Source organism: Lycium barbarum, chromosome 2, assembly GCF_019175385.1.
Source record: "Lycium barbarum isolate Lr01 chromosome 2, ASM1917538v2, whole genome shotgun sequence".
Taxonomy (NCBI): Eukaryota; Viridiplantae; Streptophyta; class Magnoliopsida; order Solanales; family Solanaceae; genus Lycium; species Lycium barbarum.
In genome coordinates this window covers 27,730,003-27,737,870 of record NC_083338.1, presented here as the reverse complement: position 1 = coordinate 27,737,870, position 7,868 = coordinate 27,730,003, and the positions used below count along the sequence as shown (strand labels likewise).

The 7,868-nt window shown below is 33.1% G+C and overlaps 2 long non-coding RNA genes across 4 annotated transcripts; both read right to left on the bottom strand.

Moving 5' to 3' along the window:
- Positions 1-612: 612 nt before the first annotated feature.
- LOC132626391 (uncharacterized) lies at positions 613-2,444 on the bottom strand. Its single transcript, XR_009577269.1, has 3 exons — positions 2,085-2,444; positions 897-949; positions 613-809 (listed from the first exon to the last, which is right to left on the bottom strand). It is a non-coding gene; the product is annotated as an uncharacterized LOC132626391 (long non-coding RNA).
- Positions 2,445-2,760: 316 nt separating this feature from the next.
- Positions 2,761-7,125, bottom strand: LOC132626389 (uncharacterized). 3 transcript variants are annotated; one of them, XR_009577267.1, is made up of 5 exons: positions 6,913-7,125; positions 5,837-5,927; positions 4,489-4,555; positions 3,602-3,666; positions 2,761-2,773 (listed from the first exon to the last, which is right to left on the bottom strand). It is a non-coding gene; the product is annotated as an uncharacterized LOC132626389 (long non-coding RNA). The 3 variants fall into 3 exon arrangements; XR_009577266.1 differs by lacking the exon at positions 2,761-2,773 and adding an exon at positions 3,151-3,464; XR_009577268.1 differs by lacking the exon at positions 3,602-3,666.
- Between the last annotated feature and the right edge of the window lie 743 nt (positions 7,126-7,868).

The window sequence follows — 7,868 nt, the reverse complement described above, 5'->3', positions numbered from 1 at the left end:
CATCGGTGTACATGTGTATACTGTATATGCATTGCATTCACATTTCATACATTATTGCATGGCATTGTACTATGGCTTCTATTGTGATAATCTTGTGATATACTGATTCTGACTAAGTACACTACAAGAAAAACGGCCTTTAAGGAAGGGAAATCTGGTCCCTAAAAGTCCAAATCTGGTCCCAAAAAGGGCAATTACGACGGGAAAAAGCTGGTCGCCACCCGTCGTAATAGCCTCTGCCGCTAAAGGTCAACAACGACGGTTCAATAATCTGGTCGTTAAAAGTCTTTTGAGACAAGTAATATATCTGGTCGTGAAAAACTTTTAGCGACTACATATCTCGTCCCTAATGGACGATTAATATCATGGTAAATAAATGATTTTTCGATCGTTAAACCTTTTTAGCGACCAACCGTTACTGGTCCTAGATTATCTTTAGAGACGAACATTACTGGTCCTTATTTACAATAATTTTACTAAATGTCACGACCAAATTTCTAGTCTCTCATTGACCAAAAATGGTCCCTAAAGCTCGATGTCACAAAAAAATAATTATTTTATCAATAAATATCAGATTCCTACTAAAAAATCTACATATAAAAGCCTGAGGAAGATAGAGTTGTTAATTACAATAAAATTGTTAACATCCCATGATGTTAGTTTCAATATTTGCTCGACACCTTAACAAAACAACTTTACTAACACTCGAGTTAGACTACGATAGCGAGTGCATAACATTCCTAGCAAAATAATGGGCTTGTGCATCTTCTAAACTTTCATCTTGACTTGTTAAATTCAATCTTCGAAACCTGTAAGTACAAAATTTTGAAAAGACTTGAATAACTATTAGTAAGATAAGATATATAAATTCTACACTAGTAGTGGTTACCGCTTACCCCAAAAGCAATATAATAAATTCATTAGGTGTTATCCAGCAACATCATCGAGGCTGCATGAGTATAAGAAAAATTAATTAGAAAAGTTTCGAAACACATTAACCAAGAATGTAAATCTATTTTAAAACGCAACTAAAACAATAACTGTGACAAGCATAATGGAAGTGTTTAAACTTAAGGCGTTGTTTCCAGTGGAAAGTTAGAAATACAAGAACTCGTTGCGATTCTTCATCTATTATATGTTCTCAACTAAAAAATATTCCATCGACTGTAGGTGTTAATTCTTTTAAACTTCCACTAAAGTCTCTTGAAAAGCAAGAAGTATTCCAAATCAAGTGAGATTATGAACTCTTTCTGGTTACAAACCAGGGATTACAAAAATTAAACTGGAAACACATATATAGGCAACAAGATTTAACAACAATAAGACTTTTTCCATTTGGTAGAAAATTATTTTTTATCTACCTTCAATAAAGCTTTTTCCATCATCATAACAGCAATTGCACTTTCATTAACAGTAATTCCTTAGATTTAGAGCTTGAGCTAAGGGTGTTCACGGTTCTGTTTCCTATCTTTATAACCAAAGTTTAAACAGTAAAATTACCACTATGTTCATGTGAAGCAAACAACAAATGTTACAGACTTTGAACCGAGATTGCCACAAATATATAGGAACTGTGAAAAGGATAACAGTAGCACCAACTTTATATGAAAGGATAAATTAACTTTGAAGTTAAAGTGCATCAAACGCGAACCATACAAAAAGGCTATCAGCCTTCCTCAAAATTCTTCAATAAAAGCATTTATTTTGCATTGTAAAGTATTAACTGACTTAATCAAAATTCCTCAGTACTCCTGTATGCACTTCTTAATTGTGCATGCAAGAATTTAAGGCATCACCACTTGTATTAAACATTAGATATCAAATACATCCCAACCATGACCAGGAATCACAAATAAGTTGAAATAGATCTGATATGCTTGAGAAACGAGGTAAAAAAACAGAAAAGACAAACACACATGTCAAACAGATCATCGAGCAATAGCAATCTTTTGGAGCATGTACCAAGCTAGAAACAAGCATCATTAGGGGTGAAGTCAAGCAACGGCTAGAATCAGTGTAAGATAGAAATTGACTATACGCAAATCAACAAACTAAATTAAAAATATGGGTATATTGTTACTAACTTGGTCAGCAGACAAAAGCAGTGGTCATCCAGTTGAAACGGGCGATGTCGTAGGCGGGACATATGATTGTTGAGAAGCAAAGAATTCTTTTATTTTCTTAATTTCTTTCATCTCATCTTCGAAGGTAGACAAGAGATCATTCAAGGATTTATTTTTCTCATTCAAGGACTAGCGCAGACAGCAATTCATCATTTGAAGAAGTGCCACCTTTCAAGTCTTTGGCCTTTACTCCACCCCCAAAGCCAAATACATGGCTACGAGTTTGAGGTCCACAACATTTTTTGACAATCTCTATGCTAGATAGAGATGGCACCGATTGAACCATTTTTTCGATTTGAGCCTACAAAACATATAAAAGAACATTTTCTATCAGAAGTATTATACTTCAAGAAATTTACATATTTAGTATACCATACATACATGTTTTCAATTGCTTCAGGTGCAACAAGCTTGTTATCTTTCTTACGAGTCTCAAAGAAAACAGTCCCCAAATATGGTGGATTGCCATATTTCCCGCCCTTTACATCAAAAGTAAACGTGTCGAATAACATCTCATAAATACTTCCTTTAGGAAAATAGAAATTTTATGACAATACCTTTTGATAAATAATGTCTCAAATAGGCTTGCTACCAATATGATGAGGCATCTTCAACTTAGCTCGATTTGCTGCATTCCTGTTGCTTCTAGCCTATATTTGTGAAATGATAAAGCTTAGATGTAATAATTGTAATAAACTTAAATAGTATACATAGATTAGTTTTCAAGTATAATGGGAAAAAAATATCTGGTGCTACGGAGGGGAATCAGGCTACAGATGATTTGGCGAAATAGATAACAAGGTTTTCTGGGATAGAAAAAGCTTGTCCTTAAAGATCTTTAAGCATAGGAGCATGACTGGTCATATACTATCTTCCACCAGAATATTACTATATAACTAGTAATGTTGATAATCAACTCTATATAGAGAAAATTTTCAATAACAAAAATCGTCCTAAAAACACATCAAGGTTCCAACATCAGAGAAGAAATTTCATTAACATGTCAATAAACAAAGAGGGGGACATATACCTTACCGCCAACATATTCATAGAAATTTAAAATTCTACATATACAACCATCTAAATATCTACCAGCATGTCTAATAATACATATCAAAGTGAGTAAGACTAATATATCACTTGAAATAATGAGTTTGAAGGAAAAAAATTAGATCAGCATACAACTGTAAAGGAATTATACAGTTTTGTGGCAGTAAGGAAAAAGCTGGACATATTTTGTATTAGCTCTGAAGGAACACTTCATTCTCTGGTGTAAGCGGTTAATCGTTGCCCTTCTGATTTACATCCCTCCCAAATATGTGTTTTGGTAAAATGAACCACCTGATTAGGTAAAACATTTCCATTTTCATAAGATATATATTTATGCATGCACTATACCTGTACAACTTCACATTACATTAATCTCGAATCTTGTTAAAATTGAGCACATTAAACAACACTCAACTTGGACTCTTCACCTTATAACTGGTGAAGATATATTGTAGATTTATGCTCTTAATAAACTTTGACCATCATCTTGCACCTGCACATATTAACATCACATTCACCTGTACAACTAGGATAGAAACTCAAATGAAATATTTTTATAAGTAGATAACGAAGGGTAACTAGATATTCCAGTCTATTTTTTTTCACAATATATAGTAATTATTGTAACGTTAAGAGAAATGCACATTCCAAATCTTGAAAATACTATAATTCATCATTATGTACAATTGATTTCTTGTCTTTCTCACGTGCATAGCATATACTAGTAATACTTAACAATTCTTAATAAATAAATTAGACTTTCAAAATAAATATTAGCACTTTAACTAAGCTGAGTAGGTAGACCACTAGGAGAAGATTACACAACAAAATTCCAAAATCGATATATCTGATCATGATCATTCCCATCTAACTATAATAAGTTTCTATTACGTTTTTGAAGTCAATGTCATACTAGTAGTCAAAGAGGGTAATATGGGAGACTTAAATAATAAGTCAACCTCCTTTGATCATATGTAATGCTCACTCTAGGTAGCACAGTCACTACTGAACTACAAATTGCAATAACTTCTCTTCACTCTAGTAATCGTGTTACATATAAAGCATTAGTACCGTGAGCTTTGTTGCATTTTTAAATATGCAGGAAATAAGTATTAGTAACAAAATAAGCCTATAGAAACAATTAAGCACAAAATCCAGTATTACAAAGCATGAAATGTGCCACTACTCTTTATGCTCTAAACTAAAGCAGTTTCAAATAAACTCATTTATTCTAACAGATCCACCTATATTCTATGTGAACAAAACAGAGAAGAAAACTCGAATCACAATATAAGCACTCTAACATTATACTTACAGGGGTTATTATAGACTATGTTTGAGGGTCATTGCATGATCATTTATTCGCCATAAAGCTCTTAAAGCTAGACAAACACAAGAAAAGATCACTTCAGCTTTATTGCTCATCAAGACATCACTTATACAAACATAATATTATAACATTCTATACTTATTAGATAAAGTACATTTTGGTGACACCAAATACAAACCATTCAAATGCTCAAAATGAACAAATACTGCAAAGTAATGCTTGTATCCCCTCGACTAAGAACTCAAGTATTAGAACTAGAAAAAAATGTTTTTTCCATTGGCACAATGGAACCCAAGAGAATGAATCAGTAAACTAATTTTGGGAATTCAGGTTCATAAAACTCCATTTACTTCACTAGGATTTAACTTATTCATTTTTACTTCAGCATCTAAATACCGATAGCGCATATAAAACAGCATATATCAAATCACAACGCACCATCTTATAGATAATAAATAGCAGTGTGGGCAAAAAATGTTACATAACTTAAAGGCAGCATAAAAGCATTCTTTGAACTCCCATTGATAGAGAAGAGAAAAGGAAGTATTAAATTACAGGAAATGAAATTTTACGATTTTAGACTTATTTAGTCTCAGATCAGCAGACACTTGATTAGAATTACAATGCCATGGAAATACATGATATGAAGCACTGGCCATCCACTTTACCTGGTTTTAACTTTTAGGTATGCATGTACTTAAGGCATGTGTTCAAAACCTATACTAGTAGAAAATAACTAATTATCATTATCAACCTTAACGTTTGTATTTTCACTTGACATTTAAGCCATCAAACAATACACAACAGAATTACTAACAAACTACAACATGAACATAAACAAATATCGGCAAGTCAGTATGATAAAAATAAAGTAGCAGCCCCTCTATTACCAAAAGATTAGAGTAATCCTGATTAAGTGAAAACGCAATAGCAGACTTCCTTTCTTTCTTCTTCCTACCCTTCCTTTTCCTATGGTCCATAATGATACTAATTAATGAAAGGAAGAGAAGTATATTGTTTTTGTAAAATTCATCCTGGCAGTGAGCTCTGGTCCCATTCTCATTAAACCCTCATTAACAGAATTCAATTTTAACCATAATTTCCCACTACCATATTGTCCAACATCCAACAGTTTACTGATCAAGAGTGAGCATCTTGCGGAATAAATTTATGTTCATTACAAATGTATTTCTTTTACACTCCTGATGTATGAAGTGATAGGTAATGAAAAAAAATGAGAGAAAAGAAAATGCCTCTAATCCATTAAAACTTCCCTTTCGTCCTCTAGAGCATATAAATATATAACCATAAACTAAACTATATAATTTTATACCTTAACAAAGAAAAAACTGCAAAGTCATGAGACAGAACCTCATGGAGTTTGGAGCACCACCAGATTTACCTTGCAAATCCTTGATCCTCCACTGTACAATAAATTCACAATTCTTGTAATAGTCGAATCCAGTCTTGAATCGGACATCAATTTAATAACATTCAAATCATGGAACAAACATAACGACAATTATAAAATGATTTTATGTACAAAACAAACATACCACCAAGGTTTTCATTTTCAGCCACACAAAGGACCACATATCATTTTCATTTCCTGTTTGAGAGTGAATTAAGTAGATGAACTTCTCACGAGAGAGCTTTAGTTCTTCCAAACCAACCCATAAGAGAAGCCCAAATCAGATGAATTAATTTCATAAAGCGACCTCGTATAGCTGAAGCAAATAGAAAGCTCTGAACCAGCAGAACTCCTAAATCCTTTGATTCTTCATTCATTACAAGTTCAGAAAAGAGGTAAAACCCGAGCATAGTAAATTTCAATAGCCGACGAATGAGATTATCTTTTTCATTTTACCTCCGAACCTGACCTAGAAAAGCACAAAAAAAACTAGCTTCTATTCGTCGGCCCAATATTAGAAGCAAACGATAATAAATAAATAAAAACCTGTTTCGAATCAAACTGAAAATACTTTTCACATATCTGAAACCACGAAACGGAGAATTTCATGAAATAAATATGAAAAACGTGATGATTTATTACTCAATAAGTTGGTTACACAATTTAAAGAACCCCATAAAAATTTGGAGACAAAGAACTAACTTAGAACACCGAATAGGTAAAAAAGTTTAATCAATTCATAAGAAATTTATAATAGACACAACCCCACAATAAATTAAACCCAGAAAATTATTTTACCCCTTGAACCAAGTCTCCGGAATAAACCCCAACAGATGAAACCCACAATGAACCATCGAATATCTCGCCTCGTTGTCCTCTAAGCCCCACTTTTAGCCTCGCACCCAACCGAAAGAGACTCAATCACAAATGAATGGAACAAATTTTAAATATTTTCATCGAAGAAAGCAAAAAACATGAAATCCAACGATTGCGTTTACCAGATAATGAGAAGTGAGTGACGCATTATCCCTTAAAGATGACTAGATAATGAGAAGCAATCGATGCAGAAGCTTGGAATCAGGAAACCCAACATGCGTCTCAAACGATTGCGTCTACAGAGATTGCAATTTGACCAGTCTTAGTGGGTTTAGGTCTTTAGGGACTTCTTTAGAGAGAGGATGAAATATTTTAGCAAAGCCACTGAAATATCTATAGTGCCTTTAGTTGATGGAAATTTTTTCTTTATAGGGACTAGTTATTAAAGTTTTTAATTTATTTGGACAATAAAAATGTGAATTAGGGACTAGAAAATAATCTCATCCGTAAAAAGATACCATTAGGGACCATATTTTAAACTCGTCGCTAAGTTTTGGTCTCTAATAACCCTTTTTCTTGTAGTGGTATTTGAGACATGGCACATTTGGGTTTTAGATTCTAAACATAGGTAATGACGTGTACTTGGATTCTGGGTCGTGTTTAACTTATATCATATTGATTTACCTGTTTATCTTACTTTATTGACTTGATATATGTTAGCTAAACTTAGTCGGCGTATGATACCTACCAGTACTTGTTGTTTGTACTGACCTGCACTTGCTGCATTCTTTTTTGAATGTAAAGTTCGTGGTAGGATCTACCTCTGCTTCTCGTGGTTGATAGTGGTGCAAGAATTACTGCTTAGAGTCTTACAGGGTGAGCACGGGGACGTTCGCCGCCTTGGATATTCTTCCTTTATTTTATGTGTTATTTGATATTACAAGACATATTCAAACTATTGATGTATTATTGATATTTCCAGACTCGTAGATTCTATTTAGTTGCTCTTGTATGACTAGACAAACTTTTGGGGTGTTTTTGATGTATTTCCGCATATTCTATCTATTATTATGTAAGAATTACATATTTCTATCTCTTCCGCTTATTTATTTATTTATTATTTCAAGTTTTTGAGATT